Source organism: Peromyscus eremicus, chromosome 23 (assembly GCF_949786415.1).
Source record: "Peromyscus eremicus chromosome 23, PerEre_H2_v1, whole genome shotgun sequence".
Taxonomy (NCBI): Eukaryota; Metazoa; Chordata; class Mammalia; order Rodentia; family Cricetidae; genus Peromyscus; species Peromyscus eremicus.
Window position 1 is genome coordinate 32,697,712 of NC_081438.1, and position 21,695 is coordinate 32,719,406.

Sequence of the window (21,695 nt, forward strand, 5' to 3'; positions counted from 1 at the left end):
TAAAATCAAACCTGAGCCAGGTATTGGGGTGTACACTGGAAGATCAGAGAGACAGAACAAGCCACAGCTAACCTCACCTGGCCAACTTCTCAGCTGGTCTTGTTTCCTCAGACTGGAAACCTCTGTGTCCTCGTATCCGAATGGCTCTCAGCTGAACTGTGCTGCTAGAAGCCTGAAAGCTTAACCAGCCAAATGCTAACCAGCCAAATGCTTCTTGTTTCTGGTCTTCACGCCTTATATATCTTTCCTTTCTACCATCACTCCCTGGGATTAAAGGCTCGCTTTCTGGGATTAAAGGTGTGTGTCACCATGCCTGGCCATAACCAATGTGGCCTTGAACTCACAGAGATCCAGAGGGATTTCTACCTCTGGAGTGCTAGGATTAAAGGTGTGAGTGCCACCATTTTCTAGCCTTTGTATCTAGTGGCTGTCTCTTCTCTGACCCCAGATAAATTTATTAGGGTACACAATATTTTGGGGAATACAATACCACCACAATCCTGGTTTTTTTTTTTTTTTATATGAATTTGAGTATAGTTCTTTCCTGCTCTGTGAAGAATTGTGTTGGGATTTTTGATAGGGATTGCATTGAATCTGTGGATTGCTTTTGGTAAGATTGCCATTTTTACTATGTTAATCCTGCCTATCCATGAGCGTGGGAGATCTTTCCATTTTCTGATATCTTCTTTAATTTCTTTCTTCAGAGACTTAAAGTTCTTGTCATACATGACTTTCACTTGCTTAGTTAGATTTACCCCAATGTATTTTATATTATTTGTGCCTACTATAAAGGGTGATATTTCTCTGATTTCTTTCTCATCCCATTTATCATTTGTATATAGGAGGGCTACTGATTTTTTTGAGTTAATCTTGTATCTTGCCACATTACTGAAGATGTTTATAAGCTATAGGAGTTCCCTATATTTTTGGGGTCACTTATGTATACTATCATATCATCTGCAAATAGTGAAAGTTTTACTTCTTCCTTTCTAATTTTTATCCCCTTGATCTCCTTTTGTTGTCTTATTGCTCTAGCTAGAAATTCAAGTATTATATTGAGTATATATTGAGAGAGTGCACAGCCTTGTCTTGTTCCTGATTTTAGTGGATCACTTTGAATTTCTCTCCTTTTAATTTGATGTTGGCTGCTGACTTGCTATAAATTGCCTTCATTATGTTTAGGTATGTTTCTTGTATTCCTGATCTCTCCAAGACCTTTACCATGAGAGGGTATTGAATTTTTCAATGGCTTTTGCAGCATCTAATGAGATGATCATGTGTTTTTTTTCTTTCAGTTTGTGTATATGGTGTATTACATTGACAGATTTTCATATGTTGAACCATCCTTCATGTCTGGGATGAAGCCTACTTGGTCATGGTGGATAACTTTTGATGTATTCTTGGATTTGGTTTGCCCTCTGCATTGTGAGACAGTTGTGTAGCTTGATCTGCTTAGGAGGCCCCTGGCAATAGGATCAGAATCCATCCCTGTTGCATGAGCATGCTTTTTGGAGCCCACTATCTGTGATGGGACACCTTGCATAGCCTTTAGGCAGGGGGAGTGGCTTGAACCTGACTCTACTAAATGTACCTCCCCATGGGAGGCCTTACCTTCTTGTAGGAGGGAGTAGGGGTGTCTTGGGAGGGAGAGGTTGAGGGGCAGGAGGAGAGAAGAGGGGGATCTTTGAGTGGTATGTAAAATGAATTAAAAAATTTTCTTAATAAAAATGTTTGAAAAATCATTAAAAACAGTAACATGATTTATGTCTACATATACATTATTATATGCATATATTAGATTTAAAAGCACAGATACAAATTAATCTTTCTCTTAAAAAATAATTTTATAATATACAATACATCACAACTACAGCTTCCTTTAGCTCCACTCTTCTCACTCACTAGTAGAAAGAAATTTATCTCAGGAGGTAGAAACAGAGTCAGAGACACTTCACTCCCAGTGTTAAGATTCCAACAAAACTCCAAGATAACAACAACAGCATATATGTGGAGGGCCTAGCACAGACCCATGCAGGCTACCTGGTTTGCTCCTTCAGTCTCTCTAAGCCCCTATGAGTCCTGCTTTTTGATTGTCCTCTTGGGTCTGGCTCTTTGATTCCCTTAGTTCTCCTGCTGTCCTCAACACCTCTGGCTCCTACAGTCCTTCCTCCTCCTCTTCTGCTGGGTGCCCTGAGATTAGCCTAATGTTTGTGCATCTCTTTATCTGTTCCTATCAACTGCTAGAGGAAAGAAAGTTCAATATACAGTATGAGAAAAATCTTCTGGTTTAGGAGTAATGTTCTCTTATAGCTAATTCATAACCATAAGCTATGGGGACAATTTTGGAGAGCCAGAATAGGTTCTCAAAATGAAAGATTTCATTGGATGATAATTTCCCTAAAGTGTCAAAACACTAGTGGGTCTGCCATGTGGATCTCCTTATTCGAAGATATCACCAGTGCTATCTGTTCAACTCAGCTTTTCTCCCAGTGATTGTAGACCTACTCAAGACTTTTAGGTAAGGAAACTATTGCTTAATATGTGCTGCACATTCAAATTATAACCATTCCTGGGCTTACATAAAATTATTTGTTAGTATAAATATGACATTAAAATTATAAAAGCAGTTGCATCAAACTGGTAACGCAGTATGGAATGGGTCCACTTTAACAATATTTACAAAACTTCTATGCAGGTTCAAGTTGAAGAATTACCAGTGTTCTTTGGCCTTCATCTTTGCCATTGAAGAGATCAACAGGAACCCTCATCTTTTGCCCAACACATCTCTAGGATTTGATCTCTATTATGTTGATCAATATGAATGGGATTTTCTCAGGGAAGCTTTTCTTTGGCTCACAGGAATGGGAATCAAAATTCCTAATTACACATGTAGAAGGGAGAACAAAGCTGCTGCTCTACTTACAGGAACATCACAAGAAACAACTAGCCATATTGGGAGACTGCTAAATCTCTACAAATATCCACAGGTGAGGGATGTGGCCATGAGGGAGCAAGTAAACAGTACTGAAATGTAAATATTTTAGGTGTTATCTCATGTAAAGGAGAGAGGCTCATTGCTTGTCTAAGAGAAGTCAGGCATTTGGTTATGTAGTCTCATATACTTTGCCTTTAGATGGAGAAAGTGAAGAGGTTGGAGCCCACAGAGCCTATTTAGATAACTCTGTGTCTTGTCAGGAACTCTCAATATGTCTTGAGGAATGAGATAGGATTTTAAAATATCATGAAGACAAGTTAGTCCCTACTGAACCCAAGTGCTTCTTCAGGTGTAAGATTGTGTTCTATATCAATGTTTTCATTTTTGTTTCTGATTTTAAATTCCCTTCAGCTTAGTTTTGGGCCGTTTGACACCATCCTGAGTGACGGAGGCCAGTTTTCTTCTCTCTACCAGACAGCTTCAAAGGACACATCTCTGTCACTTGGCATTGTCTCTTTGATGCTTCATTTCAGCTGGACCTGGGTGGGGTTGTTCCTCATGGATAACCATAAAGGAATTCAGATTCTATCAGATTTTATGAAAGAGTTTCAAAGGAATAATATGTGTGTAGCTTTTGTGAAAATGATGTCAAAAAGTTTGATTTACTTTGAATATGCACACAAAGAAACTTCTCGGTTGCTCTTGATATCACCTGCAAATGTGGTTATCATTTATGATGATATGGAATTTGTGTATGGCATAATGCTATATGCAATATATTTCTTAAACACATGGAAAGTTTTGGTCATGAATTCACAATTGTATGTTGGTACCATTATAGAACCTCTGATTTATGGTTCATTTCATGGCACTCTTTTTTTTGGAAACCATCATGATGAGATTTCTCTTTTTAGAGAATTTATCCATACATATACTCCTTCCAAATACCCAGAAGACCATTGTCTTAATATTTTGTGGAATACTTTCTTTAATTGCTCTTTATCTTTACCTGACTGTAAAATATCAGGTCATTGTCTATTCAATGCTTCTTTGGAATTATTTCCTTCAAATCTGTGGAAAATGGACATGACTGAAGAGGCTTACAACATATATAATTCTGTGTATGCTGTGGCTCACAGTCTCCATGAGATGACTGTCAAACAAGTACAAATTCAGTCTTATAGGAATGAAGAGTGGAATGCCCACCCCTGGAAGGTAATTTCTCTTCCTGTGTATTTTAACAATAGCACTGTGACATACTGAGCCTTAGTAAAAACACTCAATACAATATTGTACTTTGTGGCAGATTTTACCAAAAAGGACATGAAAGAGTCAATGCAGGTTCTTGTCTAAATATCATTGCAGACAGATGTCATTGTCCACACTGAATGGATGGCAATAACACAGTTAAAATGTGTGTATGTCAATATCCACTTTGTGATAAAAATAACCTCAGAATCTTTTCTAGGTAACAGGATCATGTTAATTTGATACCCCATTATCCCTAAATACATTTCTGAACAGAAATATGAAAAGTAGATCCTAAATAGTCAAATGCTACTAGACCCTTAAGGTTAAAATACTGAAGCAATAGCTATGTTACCTAACTGACCTTTTTATTACACTTTGGAGATCAACATCAAATTTTGCAAACTGAGAATTGAACTTTTTCTTTAGTGGTTCACATTTATCAATTTTGGATATTTGACACAGTCAGCATTTTTGAGTAATCCTGGTGTTTTGTTTTTATTTGTTTATTTTTTTTGTGTGTGAGCATGTGTGTGTGTGTGTGTGTGTGTGTGTGTGTGTGTGTGTGTGTGCCTGCCTGTGTGTGTGACTGTATGTGCCAGTGCTTTCTTTTAACACTCACTGACAGTCTAGAAATATTATACTTGTGTCATTTTGGAAGCTTTCATCATTAAAATAATAATAGCTTGTTGTAACTTGCATTTCACCTCAGGGATTAAAGTCAATTAGAGATTCTGTTTTATTTGGTTTAGTAGAACTTTTAGGGGACTATATTCATCATAAATTTTTACATTTCTTTTAGCTTCTCCCTTTTCTCAAGCAAATCAATTTCATAAATAGTGTTGGACACCATGTGGTTTTGGATTCACAAATGAAATTAGAGGAAACGTATGATATTCTCAATGTCTGGAATTTTCCAACTGGTCTCAGACAAAGTATGAAAGTTGGAACATTTTCTCCAAAAGCTCCGCAGAGTCAACAACTGTTTCTGTCTGATCATATGATACAATGGGCCACAGGATTTACAGAGGTGGGTTGAATTTTATGTCATTGCATTGATCACTATGTAAATTGTTTCCCAATGTAATGATTTCTGGTTCTTTACATGGGACTCATCAATATATACAAAACAACTGTCAATAAGAGGAATTTCTGTTGCCTTAATCTTGGCGATGGGATTGTTTATTTTTCCATACATTTCTCTAATGGTAAACATTTCAAGTGATAAATTAATTTCCTTTTTATTAAGTTTCATCCCTGTGCTGAATCAACACTGAGGAGAGGATTAATTTAACTCAGAGTAAGAAAAATCACTGCATGATCATTTGCCCTTTTGCTTTCCAGACATAGGAAAGGCATTGGAGTATGGAGTATTGGTGGCCTTGGAGTTCAGCTCTGCAAGGCCACCACCTGGGTTCAGGTGAGAAGCAATAGTGAGGCCAAGGGAATTTAGGATATTTCTAATCTCAGCGGTAAAGAAAAAATTCACACAAATGATGTCCAGTCATGTCCCTTTTTTGTTCTGCCTCAAGTTTCAAATGTTTCCAGTTTATAAGCACATAAAACAGCAATTCTTTGGCAATAACAAGATTACAAGGCTTTTTTTTCTCAGGGCCATAAAGTCGAGAAGAGTCATACAAAGCATTACCTGTCAGCTTTTTTATGGCTGTTGGTGGGTACGGCTGTAAAAAATGTTCTGGCTACCTCTTAAAGGGGAAGAGGTCATAAAGAAAAAACTAAACCAAAAGAAATCAAAGAAGGGAAAAGGGAATTCATGTACTATTCTACATTTCTTTTTTCTTTTTTAATAAATATTTTTATTTTATAATTAATTTAATTTTACATATCAGCCATGGATTCCCTTGTCCTCCCTCCTCCCACCCCCTAGCCTTCCCCCTCTATTCACTCCTCATTCCCACCTCCTCCAAGGCAAGGTCTCCCCTGGGGATTCAGCCCAGCCTGGTAGATTCAGTTGAGGCATATCAAGTCCCCTCCTCTCTGCACCAAGGCTGAGCAAAGTATCTCAGCATAGGCCCTAGGTTCCAAAAAGCCAGCTCATGCACCAAGGTCAGGTCCTGGTCTCACTGCCTAGGGGCCTCCTAAACAGTTCAAGTTTATCAACTGTTTCACTTATCCAGAGGACCTGGTCCAGTTCCATGGGGGCTCCTCAGCTATTGGTTCACAGTTCATGTGTTTCTGCTGGTTTGGCTCTTTGTCCCTGTGCTTTTTCCAATCATGGTCTCCATAAGACAAAACAACAGCCTACAGAATGGGAAAAGATCTTCACCAACCCCACGTCTGACAGAGGGCTGATATTCAGAATATATAAAGAACTCAAGAAATTAGACATCAAATATCCAACAGTCCAATTAAAAAGTGGGCTATAGAGATAAACAGAGAATTCTCAACAGAAGTAGGTCAAATGGCTGAAAGACTTTTAAGGAATTTCTCAACATCCTTAATCATCAAGGAAATGCAAATGAAAACAATTCTGAGATAACATCTTACACCTGTCAGAATGGCTAAGGTCAAAAACACTAAAGACAGCTTATGTTAGAGAGGATGTAGAGCAAGGGGAACACTCCTACACTGTTGGTGGGAATGCAAACTGGTACAGTCACTTTGGAAATCAATATGGTGCTTTCTTAGAAAATTGGGAATCAAGCTCTCTCAAGACCCAGCTATACCACTCTTGGGCATATTCCCAAGGAAAGCACAATCATACAACAAGGATACATGCTCATCTATGTTCATAGCAGCATTATTTGTAATAGCCAGAACCTGGAAAAAAACCTAGATGCCCTTCAAGTGAAGAATGGATAAATAAGATGTGGTACATATACACAGTGGAGTAGTATTCAGCAGAGAAAAACAATGACATCATGAGGTTTGCAGGCAAATGAATGGAACTAGAAAATATCATCCTGAGTGAGGTAACCCAGACTCAGAAAGACAAACATGGTATGTACTCATAAGTGGATACTAGATGTAAAGCAAAGGTTAACCAGATTGCAACTCACAACTCCAGGGAGGCTACCTAGTAAAGAGGATCCTAAGAAAGACACAGGGATTGCTCAGCAACAGAGAAATGGATGAGATCTACATGTGCAAACTGGGGGTGAGGGGAGTAATGGAGGGCAAGGGTTGGGGGAAAGAGCTTAGGGGAGTGGGAGGTCCCAGCTGGATCAGGAACAGTGTAGGAGAACAAGGAAAGAGAGACCATGATAAATGAAGACCCCATGGGAAAAGGAAGAAGCAGAGTGCTAAAGAAGTCCCCAGAAATCCACAAGGATACCTCAACTATAGACTACTGGCAATGGTCGAGAGTGCCTGAACTGACCTACTCTGGTGATCGGATGGCCAAACACCCTAACTGTCATGATGGAACTCATGAACTTCCTGGTGGAAGCAGATGCAGAGATCCACGGTCAGGCCCCAGGTGTAGCTCCAGGAGTCCAACCAGTGAGAGAGATGAGGGATTATATGAGCAAGAGATATAGAGTACATTTCTTTTTTTTAATTAAGAAAATTGTTATTCATTTTACATACCAACCACAGATCCTCCTCTCTTTTCTCTTCCAAACCCTACCAGACTTTCCTCCCAACCCACCTCCCATTCCCTCCTGTGACAAGTTGAGACCTTCTGTGGGAGTCATTAGAGCCTGGTACATTCAGTTGAGGCAGGACTAAGCCCATCCCCCTGAGTGAAGGTTGTGTAAGATGTCTCACCACAGGTATCAGGCTCCAAAAAGCCAGCTCATGTACCTGGGATGGATCCTGATCCTACTGCCAGGGGGCCACTTAAGCAAATGTAGCTACACAACTATATTGCTTATGCAGAGGACCTAGTCCAGTCCCATGGAGGCTCCACAACTGTTGGTCTAAAGTTAATGAGTTCCCACTAGTTTGGTTTAATTGTCTCTGTAGGTTTCCCTATCATGATCTTGATGCCCCTTGCTCATAGAATCCCTCTTTCCTCTCTCTGACTGGACTCCCAGAGCTGGTGCTTGGCTGTGGATCTCTGTATCTGCTGCCATCAGTTACTGCAGAAAGGCTCTATGATGACAGTTAGGGTATTCACCAATCTGATTAACAGGGTAGTCCAGTTCAGACACCCTGCCTACTTTTGCTAATAGTCTAAGCTGGGGTCATCCTTGTGGATTTCTGGGAAATTCCCTAGCATCCAGTTTCTTCCTATCCCCATGATGTCTCCCTTTATCATGGTGCCTCTTTAATTGCTCTCCCACTATGTCCCTGTTCCAGCTCGAACCTCCTGTTCCCTTATGTCCTAATCCCCTATCCCCTACCCTCTACTATCCCCCTCACCCTCAGTTTACTTATGGAGATCTCGTCTATTTCCCTTTCCCAGGGCAATCCATAAATTCCTCTTAGGATTCTCCTTGTTAGCTAGCTTATCTTGAGCTGTGGGTTGTAGTCTGGTATCTTTGCTTTATATTTTGTAACCACTTATGAGTGAGTACATACCTTGTTTGTCTTTCAGAGTCTGGGTTACCTCACTCAGGATGATATTTTCTAGTTCCATTCATTTGCCTGCAAACCTCACAATGTCAGTTTTTTTCCTGCTGAGTAGTACTCCATTGTGTATATGTGCCACAGTTTCTTTATCCATGCTTTGGTTGAAGGGCATCTAGGTTTTTTCCAGGTTCTGGCTATTACAAATAATGCTGCTATGAACATAGATGAGCATGTGTCCTTATGGTGTGATTGAGCATTCCTTGGGAATATGCCCAAGAGTGGTATAGCTGGGTCTTGAGGAAGATTGATTCCTAAATTTCTGAGAAACCACCATATTGATTTCCAAAGTGGCTATACCAGTTTGCACTCCCACCAACAGTGTAGGAGTGTTCCCCTTGCTCCACATCCTCTCCAGCATAAGCTGTCATCAATGTTTTTGATCTTAGCCATTCTGACAGGTGTAAGTGGTATCTCAGAGCTGTTTTGATTTACATTTCTCTGATGACAGAAGATGTTGAGCACATCCTTCAATGTCTTTTGGACATTTGAGTTTTTTCTGTTAAGAGTTCTCTGTTTAGCTCTGTAGCCCATTTTAAAATTGGATTATTTGGTATTTTGATATATAGTTTCTTGAATTCTTTATGTATTTTTGAGATCATCACTATGTCAGATGTGGGGTTGGTGAAGATCTTTTCTCATTCTGTAGGCTGTTCTTTTGTCTTATTTACCATGTCCTTTGCCTTACACAAGCTTCTGAGTTTCAAGAGGTCCCATTTATTAATTGTTGTTCTCAGTGTCTGTGCTACTGGTGTTATATTTAGGAAGTAGTCTTCTGTGCCAATGCATTCAAGACTACTTTCTACTTTCTCTTCTATCAAGTTCAGTGTAACTGGATTTATGTTGAGGTCTTTGATCCACTTGGACTTGAGTTTTGTGCATGGTGACAGATATGGATCTATTTGCAGCCTTCTACACGTTGATACCCAGTTATGCCAGTACCATTTGTTGAAGATGCTTTCTTTTTTTCATTGTACAGTTTTGCCTTCTTTGTCAAAAATCAGGTGTTCATGAGTGTGTGGATTAATAATAGGGTCTTCAATTTGATTCCTTTCATATGCATTTCAGTTTTTATGTCAATACACAGCTGTTCTTATTACTGTAGCTCTATAGAAGAGCTTGTTGTCAGGGATGATGATGCCTCCAGAAGCTGCCTATTGTTCAAGATTGTTTTAGCTATCCTGGGATTTTGTTTTTCCATAAGAAGTTGAGTATTTTTCTTTCTATGTCTATGGAAAATTGTGTTGGGATTTTGATGGGTATTCCATTGAATTTGTAGACTTTTCTTTTGATAAGATTGAAATTTTTCTATGCTAGTTCTACCTATCCATGAGCATGGGAGATCTTTCCATTTTTTGATATCTTCTTCAATTTCCTTTTTCAAAGGCTTAAAATTCTTTTTCATACAGGTCTTTCACTTGTTAGAGTTACACTAAGGTACTTTTATTATTTGTGGCTGTTGTAAAGGGTGATGTTTCTCTGATTTCTTTCTCAGTCCTTTATCATTTATATACAGGAGAGATACCAATTTTTTTGAGTTAATCTTGTATCTTGCAACAATTCTGAAGGTGTATTTCAGTTGTAGGTGTTCCCTGGTAGAATATTTGGGGTGACTTATGTATATTATCATATTATCTGCAAATAGGAAAAGTCTGACTCCTTCCTTTCTAATTTGTATCCCCTTGATCTCCTTTTGTTGTCATATTGCTCTAGCTAGAACTTCAAGTACTATATTGAATAGATATGGGGAGAATGAACAGACTTGTCTTGTTCCTGATTTTAGTGGAATCGCTTTGTGTTTCTCTCCATTTACTTTGATGTTGGCTGTTGGCTTGCTGTAAATTGCCTTTATTATGTTTAGGTATATTCCTTGTATTCCTGATCTCTCCAAGACCTTTATCCTGAAGGGATGTTGATTTTGTTGAAGGCTCCTTTAAGCATCTAATAAGATGATCATGTGGTTTTTTTTTCCTTTCAGTTTGTTTATATTGTGGATTACATTGACAGATTTTCATATGTTGAACCATCCTTGCATCTCTGGGATGAAGTCTATTTGGTCATGGTGGAGATTTTTTTGATGTGTTCTTAGATTAGATTTGCCAGTATTTTTTTTAATTTAAATGTGTTTTTTTATTTTTTGATATTGTAAGATATTACTATATTAAATATGAAATCACTTTCCACAGCTATTAATTGTAGCCCACCCACACAAATATTCTTTATTCAACAATAGTACACATTAAAATTTTAATTTAGAACCCTCATACACACATTCACACAACACACACTTAATAGCAACTTAATAATAATTAGTATATGTTTAAAAAAGCCAAGAGACGAAGAAAGACTTGCATCATACAAGAAAGGTATGTTAGCTTTTGGATACATTGTCAGAGGACCTTTTGTGTCTGCCAATCTTTTCATGTATTTATACCTGTCTAAATACCGTATCCAAATTTGTATTTTACCAAACCAGAGGCAATATGTATATATTGTATATGCTATTTTCCTTTTGATATAGAATTATTTTTCTTCTCGAGTAGAGGTTGCTAATAGCACATGAGGGAGGGAGCTGACCTTGAGGTTCTTAGTGCAGAGTACTAACCAGAACTCCTAAGAGTGAAGAGTTGTTTTGACCCATTTTCCTCTTCACTGCAATATAAATTTTGGATATTAATCTATATCCATGTGAATTAGATATATTTATGAGTTCATGCACTGTTTTGTAAACTGCCACATAGACTTGGACAGGCACACATAGAAATTGTGTGTGTGTGTGTGTGTGTGTGTGTGTGTGTGTGTGTGTGTGTATGTGTATGTGTATGTCTGTGCATACCTATGTATGGGTATGCTTGTGTATAACTTATTTTCAAATACTTAGATTTTCTTGTGTAGTCTCCCATTATATAACTGCTCTCCTGTTTCCCTCTCTCTCTCTCTCTCTCTCTCTCTCTCTCTCTCTCTCTCTCTCTCTCTTTCTTCCTCTCTGTGTAACTTTTTTCTTTTTAATTTTTTTTGTTAATTAAATTTTGTCATTTATCTTACATACCAATTGCAGTTTCTCCTTCCTCCTTTCCTCCCACCCCCACCAAGCCTTCCTTCTACCCCACCCCCATTCCTTCATTCTCTCAGTTTGTGTCTTTTTCATTGTCTCTGTTTCATTCTTCAGATCTTGAACTGTTTTCTTCACCTGTTTAATTGCTTTTTCTTGGCTTTCTTTAAGGGCTTTATTGATTTCTTCCATTTTTTCATCTTTTCCTCAATTTCTTTAAGGGAATTTTTCATTGCCTCTTTAAAGGCCTCTATCATCTTCTTAAAATCAATTTTAAGGTCGATTTCTTCTGCTTCTTCTGCATGGGAATGTTCAGTTCTTGCTGATGTAGAACCACTAGGTTCTGGTGGTACCATATTGGTCTTTTTGTTGTTGACTGTATTTTTGCACCGGTGTCTATCTATCTCTTCCTCCACTTGGTGCAATTGGTGTCTGTGTCTGAGGGAGCCTCTCTTGGTCTGATGGATACACTTATTCCAATGGGAGCTCTTCGTCTAATCAGGGCTCTTGGTCCAATTGGTGCTGATGGACTCTGTGTCTCAGGGAGTAACTCTTAGTCCAATCAGTGCTGGTTGGGTTGGGTGGAGTTGGGGCTTGTGAGTTCCAGGATCTGGTGGTGGTGGTGGTGGTATTCTGACCTGTCTGGAGGAGACCTGTTCTGCTGGCCTGAAACTGGGACTGCAATGGGTGGTGGTGTGGGAGTAAAGGGTTGTGCCTCTCGTCCCAAAGCCTAGAGGATGGGGTATTTGGATGAGAACAAAGACTCACCTCTTAGTCCAATCAGCAGTGGCAGCCTCTGTCTCATTGAGCAGCTGCAGTCTTGGAGGGTTGATTTGTGTCTTCTTCATTGCATCTTTTTTTCTTTTTTCAGGTCTTGAACTTTTACCTTCACCTGTTTAATTGCTTTTTCTTGTTTTTCTTGGCTTTCTTTAAGGGATTTATTGATTTATTCCAAATCTTGTTTTTTCCTCATTTTCTTTAAGGAAATTTTTTATTTCCATTCAAAGGCCTCTATCATCTTCATAAAGTTATTTTTAAGATTCCTTGTTTCTGCTTCTTTTATGTTGTGATGTTCAGGTCTTGATGTTGTAGAATTGCTACTTCTGGGGGTACCATATTGTTCTTTATGTTGTTGCATGTATTTTTGCACTGGCATCTACCCATCTTCCTCCAACAGGTGCAAGAGGTTATTGTGTCTGTGGGAGCTTCCTTTGGTCTAATCTGTCCTTGCTGTGTTTGTGTCTCAGAGGGCCACTCTTGGTCCAATCAGAGCTCTTGGTCTAATTAGAGCTCTCGGTCCAGTCAGAGCTGGTGGATTCTGTGTCTCAGGGAGCCATTGTGGTCACAGGGGAATGGGTGAGTTTGTGGTAGGGAGTGGGTCTTGTAGATAGCAGGGTCCATTGTGGGGTGTTGGTGGGGAGACCTGCCCACAGGGTTCTTCCCTGCTGGCCTGCAACCGGGGCAGCAATGAGTGGGGGACACAGATTGTGCCCCATGGCCTAAGTAATAGAGGCAGGACACTCTGGGTGGGAGAAGAGTCATTCATCTCTTGGTCCAATCAGAGCTGGTGGAGTCTGTGTCTCAGGAAGCCACTGAGGGCTCAGGCAGGTGGGTGGGTTTGGGGTAGCTAGTGGGCTTTTTAGATTGCAGGGTCCAATGGGAGGTGATGTTAAGGAAGCCTGCCTGCAGAATTCTTCTTATTCTACATTTCCTAAGTGTGACTAAATATATATACTAAAAGTTTGTGATCAATAAAATGTTAAAAAAAAAGGCAAAATTCAGCAGAAGCCTTTCTTTTCTAGTGCACCTGGAATGACACTGTGTCAATGTATCTGTGGTAACACATGTAAACCATGGGGGAAGCATACAGCGTTTAATTTACACCAGCATATTAGCCACATGTTAACTGTTAATAATGAAACTTTCAATTCTAAAAAATAGATCTTTTACCCTAAATGGTTGGAACAAAGAGAGGACCTTTAACTATTTTGTACAAAATCTAGGGCCTGGCACCTCCAAGCCACTCTGGCCATCAGTGGTGTTCATTCCCAAGATGACAGTGTGAGAAAATTACTTCTCTGCAGAGCTGGTCAATCAATTAACAACATCTACCTGTTAATCATACAGATCCCAGGTCTAAAACATAAGCAATTAGCCTCCTAAGCTAAATCTTGCATCAATAAACCCAGCTGAAAGTGATAATAGCCTTCTGAGGTCAAAGCAGGGATAGCTGAATTGCACTTCCATTATTTGCAGGCAGGGTGCTTTCAGGGCACTCTGTTGTTTTTAATCTCAAAGGGACTTTGGTTCAACAAATGCTGAAATTCTGTCTTTGAGTCTATCTGTGAAAGTCCCATTTGTGATCTTTTTGCATAAACACCTCCTCTGGCCAAATTGTCCTGCTATAAAGTTAATTATAGAGAACAGACTTCTAGGTATTTATCAGACTGTTTAACAAAGATTTGATTGTGCAACTTATTTTTCTCACCAGTATTACACAGTGTGGGTAGAAGTCATCCTTCTATTAGTAAAAGGAATCATTGTTTCTGACAAAAGAGGAGAACACTGCTAAGGTTGTGGGACAAGTTCCAAAGCTGCTACAGAGAGTGAAAGGCATGGCATCACACAAGAGATTTACAGTAATAAGCAGCCATCTATTCAAAAGACAGTAATCCTCATTGCCTTACCTATGAATTTGTCCTCAATCAGATATGCATATTTCTGGTGGGTTGATCTTCTAAATATCAGCTGTAGATTACATAATCTTGATGGGACATAATGTTGATGGGACTCCATCAACAGAGGGCACATTTCCTTTGATTAATTAAATGTCTTGCTGCTGAAAAAGGAGTTAGTTCATCAAAAAAAAAAAATCAAAAACATACACCAAACAAAAGAAACCAAAGATCATAGACTTAATAAGGTCTCGTGTGGCAGGTGCAGGTGCATCAAGATTCAGTCAATCATGGCTGCAAGAACTTGAGAAAGTTATTCACAATGCTTCTTCAGTCAGGAAGTACATAGAGGTTAATACTTCTCTTCATATTTCTTCTTGTTTTTCACTCTGTCCGGGACAATAGTCAATGAAATGGTGCTACCTACTTTTACAGTATGTCTTACCCCTCTTCAAGTACCCTAATGTACATCATCTGTCACACAAAGGCCCAAAGACTTGTTTGCATTTTGATTCTGAATCCTTTTAGGCTTATATGCAAAGAGATATTACATATCATCATTATAAAAAATTGCTCCACCCAGCCATTAGAAAGCACACAGTAGGGAGACTTTATGACATTCTAGTTGCCCTTTCAGATGTGTTCAATGATTCGACTTCCTATTATTTTGCCCTGCCACTTAATACTCCGAAAACTGTTCAGAGATTTGTTGTCATTGGATCATTGTTTTAACACATTGAACTTCATTGGGTATATAATTTCAAAGTTTAAGCATCAAAACCATAATATGCTGTTATAAATATAAAAACTTTCCATCTCATTATTTATTATTGAAAAGTACTCTATTACCTTAACCCTCTCCCCTCCTAAATATTTTCTCTCATGTATTTAATTCCCAGCTTCCTCGCTCTGCGTGCAGTGAGAGCTGTGGTCCTGGATTCAGGAAATCCCCCCAGGAAGGCAAGGCTGCCTGCTGCTATGATTGCACTCCTTGTCCAGATAATGAGATTTCCAATGAGACAGGTAAGTGTCAGTCTAACTGGGGTATTTCCCACCTCTTCACAGTGTTCTGCAATGTCTAAGCAGACGGAAACTTTCTGTGAATGAACAGCAGAGATAAGCACTATTATTTCATTTAAAAGTCATAATGTTTCGGTTCATTGTATCATCATTTCAAAGTTTCAGTCTGGCCATTGAAATTCATAATCGATCAATGTTTGTTGTCTCTAGGCATTGGTCTCTGTAGAAAAACCACTTTATCTATCCCAGAGTAGTCTGCTCATTTTGTCATAGCATTTAACACACACGGTACAAATGTCAACTTTCCTTGTTTTTGAAAATGCGTTTATTCATAATTTACACAAATTTTATGGTTGTGTCCTTACCATCCTTACTTTCATAATTTCAGTCATGGCTCTGGATTTATCAAAGATGATCAAAAATGTATTTGAACTACTCTTTGTTATAGTTATAAATATTTTAAGTAAGGTTTTTCATGTTCTTTTCTCTCTGAATGTCTTGCCTGCATGCATGTATGTGAACCACAGGCTTGCTTGGAACACATGGAAGGTAGCATAGGGCATCAGATCACCTGTCCATGGAGTCACAGATGGCATTGTCTTACCATGTAGGTGCTTGTGACAGAATATGGGCCCTTCTGGAGAGCAACAGGTGCCCTGTACCAAACAACATTTTTTTTCAGTACTCTATCCTTGATATCTTGCATAAATAACTTTCAACATTCCCTTAATTATTATCATTTCTTCCTTGTTTACCTACATCTTCATATGCATACAGGAAACATCATGGTACAAAATATATAAGGAGAGTTTGATCAGCATATAACATAGGTTTTAAATTCCTAAAATAGTTGTGGAGCAGAAAATATATGTTAGTGTAGTATATCACAAAAATTATCATGAGAATGTTCCATTGAACAAAATATTTTTTAAATTAATAATTGTCTATGTAGTATGAAATTAAATCTAGATTTGTAACACTTCTTTTCATTTGATTAACTTAAGCCCTAAAGTACTGGTAATACTCATTTATTATTGCATACAAATGACTCTATCTTTATAATGTGTTAATAGAAGCATTACTGAACATAAAATAGGTAAATTATAGAATACTGACTTGTGACAACAGTTGAAATGGCATCATCACTCCCATTAATGGTAATGTTGAGATTAAGCCAGGCAGAGGTGCACACTCCTGTACTCAGAGCAACTCAGGACTGAATGAAGTGCAAGGATCTGTTTTTCACAGAAGATCTGGGCACAATAGCAGAATCCTATGTTGAAATACATCCAAGGAACAGAAAATAGGTATGAGGTGACTGAAAATAGTGAATGTGAGAAGCACACACAGACACAAGGTTGAATATGGAGAGAAAACCAGATAAGATTTCCAATCATTATGGTTTCAGTCTAATTAGATTCTTTATTTATTAATTTGAATATTTTGAATCTATAATCATTTCCCCAAACAATCAGGGATTTAAATATTATTTCATGAAAATGTAAATTTTCTAATTTTAGAGTGTTTTTGAAGTGCCTATTTTCAAAATGTGTATGTTAAGACTATACTATATAGACTGTCAAAGACTTATTGTGCATATAGATGCTTTGTGTGCATTGGTGGCATGGTAGGTTCAGGCACAGGGTCCATGTATACATTGGAGGAAGACTGAAACCTCAACCTCAAACCCTGAGTGGTTGCAGTTCAAGAAGACACTTCAAGACAGTTTGAGAAAGAAGACACTAAAACATAGCTGTTAAATGGTTCAGAATAGAGAATCTTACACTTCAAATCATGTAGAATAAACTGTACTTATCTTTGAAAATTACATATTTAGTCTCTGTGGAATACTTGGCATATTTTATATACCCTGTGCTCTTTACCAAATAAAACACAGGGTTATGGCAGTGATGGATTCATGCTGTTAGAAACCAATAGCCAGTAAATCCATGGGAAACTGAAGAGGAGTGCCTTGAGAGAGAGGGTTGTGTGAAGGCACACAATGAAAGATACCCTTGAGAGCTTGTGTGGAGGTTCTAGCAGGGGAGTGCAGCTACTTGTATACATATGACTGAGGATTTGTCCTTCATTCGGGGAAGGTCCTCCTCTTTGAACAAGTGTTCACCTTCAGGAAGGATGTACATGGAGTGGTGAGGAAGGAAGGGGACACCTTCCTAGCCAGTCACATCATATGAATCAAGCCTGGCCCTCAATGGGGTGACAGATGTTGCAGCCAAACCAGCCTCTAACCATCATTGCAAGGAGCCTGCTTGAGAACTCGGATGGTGTTAGTAGTCCCAAGTAGACACAGCACCCTAAGCAGGTATGGATGACATCTTGAGAAGTTTATCAGTTAGTGAATGTTCAATAAGGCCTGCCAGTGAAGTCCAATAGAAGTTTACTAACATTACAGTGAAGGCCAGCATTATCATTAGAGGATATAAAAATAAATAAATATAAAACTATACATGAGGTCTGTCATCTTTCAATACCGAAATTTTAATGTTTTCACCTTTTAAAAAAAATCAATTTGAAAATGGTCAAATATTATGTAGATTATGAGGCATATGGCTGAACCATTTTAGGATATAAAAGTATTCTTTCAGCTTAGTGCTCTATGAAGCTTATTTATTCATCCAAGCTTATGAAGCTTTGGATGGATAAATATGGTAATAATATTTTCTCAATAACCTCATATTCTGTTTGTATAGGGTTATCAATTACTTTTGCAGAAAAGGTAACTAAACATATAAAATTCACCTATGATTCAGTATATCTTAATATACAGTTATGTCTAATACAAAAAGTATGTGTTGGTCTTTACACTGGAATATCCCTAACATGTCTGTTTCAACAACAGCAGTATGTGTAGCTATGTAGAAGGTACACAACTCCTCTGCTTTGTGACAGAATAATACAGATGCAGACATGTTTATCAGTTAGTTTCTTTTTTTGATGCTCTGACCAATTACTTGACAAATTGGCTCCCAGTTTGAGAGTACTGTCCTCATATCAGCAAGAGTAGAAGCTGCTGGGCATATTGGTACTGTAGTCAAGAAGCAGGGAGAGAGATGAATACCCTGAGCTCCACTTATTTTTTTTGTTTTGGTTTTTTTGTTTTGTTTTTTTTCAGTCTGGGACTCTAGGCCATGGAATGGTGCCCATACTCTCTCAGTGGGTTTAACCCCTTCCACCAGAGTGAGACTCCTCAAACTGAAATGCCCTCACAGACTCAACTTAATATGTGTCTCCTCAGAAATTCTAAGTTCCATCAAAATTAACCATTGCAATCTGTCTCTCTTCCTTCAAAATAATTAACAAATCTACTCTATGAGAGTGTAAGTTCACTGAACAAGAAGGGACTTATTCTCATTTTGGGATATCATGAATATGAATATGTGTGTGTAATCAGATTATGGTGCCTATAGTAAATACTTGAAATAAAAAAAGATAATCTTGGTACCTGCAAAATCGTGAATTCAATAACATGTTTAAATAATTTCAATAAATATAAAATTGAATAAGTCAGTTTGGAAAACATTGAATTTTTCAACCAAATGAAATGATGATATAAATACATTGATACTTCTGTATTGTTAATTTTAGATGAAACTTACAAATTATCATTGGGAAATTATCAAAAAATTACTCCATCACACACTAAGACTAGTAAAAATGTTTATATTATCAGGCAGTGGGGGCACATATCTTAATCCAAGCATTGTAGAAGCTCTGGCAGACATATCTATGAATGAATTTGAGGCCAGCTTTTTCTACAGAGTGAGTTTCTGAACTGCCAGCACTACAGAGATACCCTGTGTAAAAAAAAAACAACAAAAAAAATCACTTTTATGCCTATCTGTTAAATAAATCTTTTCTCCATGCAAATGACTAAACACTAAACAGTTTCAGAAACGGAAGTTTTCATGCTATCAGGAATCTAATAATTCTCATTTCTGCATGAACCGTCAGAAAATGAACAAAGTGGAGAATCCAATAAACTCCATGAAAATAGATAAATTTGGGCCAATGACTGAGAAAAATATAATACAAAGAAATTAGAAAAAAAATCTTGATAGTGAACTCACATTACCAATTCCTACTTGATGGATTTCACAAGGAGGGAGTCTTATGAATAAGTTAGGTTTACATAATTTAAGTTAATAATTTATGACTATATAAAAAGGTGTAGATTGCCATGAAAAAACAAACATTTTTACATACAATGATGAAGTGAATAGAATTGTTCACTTCAAATCCCAATAAAGACAATGGGTAGAATCAATTTGAGGTTATTGATTTGAGATCATTTAGGAATTTTCACTATTGAAGACTAATTTACTTGAGTCTTAAACAATGAAGAGAAGAGATGTAGGTATCATGCCAGACAACTGGTGCTGGGAAGGGGCTTGGGATATAAGGGGAGCTTGAGCACAGCCTCAACATAACTTTTATTTATGACCAGATGTAGATAATTGTGTGAAGTGTCCTGATGGACACTATGCAAACACACAACAGAACCACTGCATCAAGAAAGCCGTGACATTTCTGTCCTATGAAGACCCCTTGGGAATGGCACTCTCCTGCATGGCCCTGGGCTGCTTTCTACTGACAGCGGGGGTTCTTGGTGTCTTTGTGAAGCACCACAACACGCCCATTGTGAAGGCCAACAATCAGGCTCTCACTTATATCCTGCTCATCACTCTGAACTTCTGTTTTCTCTGTCCATTGTTCTTCATTGGCCATCCCAACACAGTCACCTGTATCCTGCAGCAGAGCACATTTGCGGTTCTGTTCACTGTGGCTCTCTCCACAGTCTTGGCCAAAACTCTTACTGTGGTTCTGGCTTTCAAGGTCACAGTTCCAGGGAGACTGATAAGGTGGATAATGATATCAAGGGCTCCTAACCTCATCATTCCCGTCTGCACCCTCATCCAGCTTGTGCTCTGTGGAGTTTGACTGAGCACCTCTCCTCCCTTTATTGACTCAGATGCTCACTCTGAACATGGACACATAATTATTATATGCAACAAGGGCTCCACTGTTGCCTTCCATTCTGTCCTGGCTTACCTCTGCTCCATGGCACTTGGGAGCTACACTTTGGCTTACCTGTCCAGGAACCTGCCTGACACATTCAATGAAGCCAAGTTCTTGACATTTAGCATGTTGATGTTCTTTAGTGTGTGGATCACATTCCTTCCTGTGTATCATAGCACCAAGGGAAAGGTCATGGTGGCCATGGAAATCTTTGCTATCTTGGCTTCCAGTGCAGGCCTCCTGGGCTGCATCTTTGCCCCCAAATGCTACATTATTTTGTTAAGACCAGATAGGAACTCACTGCATTTCATCAAGAACAAAGCACTTTCTAAGAGAAAATTCCAACCTATAGCTTAATCCACATGTTTCTTAATTACATATAAGTCTTTAAGACAGTTTAGCACCATCCCAACAGTCAGATATAATGTAGCAATTTCAGATTTTTTGTTTATTGGTTTCCTGTGTTGATGAAGTCAGTATTTATTCTCTCATCTTCCAATATGGCTTACTTTTTTCTCTGCATTAGAAACTTGATTTCCATAATATTAATTCTATTTGTCTTCTAGTATTAAAGAGAAAGGATATGAGTTGTATATTATTCTTTACCTCTTCAAAATTTCATAACTTTGCCTGTGAAATAACATATACTTCCATATGTATCTGAATGATTCTGATGTTTTTGATATGTTCCACGAATACATCCTGCTTTCATTTCATGTATGCTTTCACTCTGAATAAAAACACATTTTAAATAGTGAATCAGATCTTGACATGATGGAAATATTTGGCCAACTGTTTGCTTAATGAGGTGCATGCTACAGGAGAATGCAAGACAATTTATATCTTTATATCATAACCCAAGGTCAGATATCAGAAAACTGGATACTCCCGTTAACAGATAATTACAGGAAGCTTCTGTTAAATCTGTGAAGAATGTCAATGTCCAGCTGTATCCAGGTCATCAGAACCTGTACTCAGTTGTCTCTCTGACCTTCAATATTCAAATAATGGTTTTTGTACTCCCCTCTTCACAATTCTTCCTTCACTTTTGATATTTTTTTCTGTATTCTTCCAATTGAAATTGTGCATTGTGTGAATCCTGCATATTTGTAAATACACTTTTCTAAGAATTCATGAAACTATTCTCTGAGAACAACAGGTTTTCATCCTTTTCTAGGGTACTGCATTTTGCATA

General features: G+C 38.2%; 1 pseudogene; it reads left to right on the top strand.

The window, feature by feature from the left end:
• LOC131897922 (vomeronasal type-2 receptor 116-like) overlaps positions 1–20,857 on the top strand; it is a 40,653-nt pseudogene extending 19,796 nt beyond the window's left edge.
• The last annotated feature ends 838 nt before the right edge of the window (positions 20,858–21,695 follow it).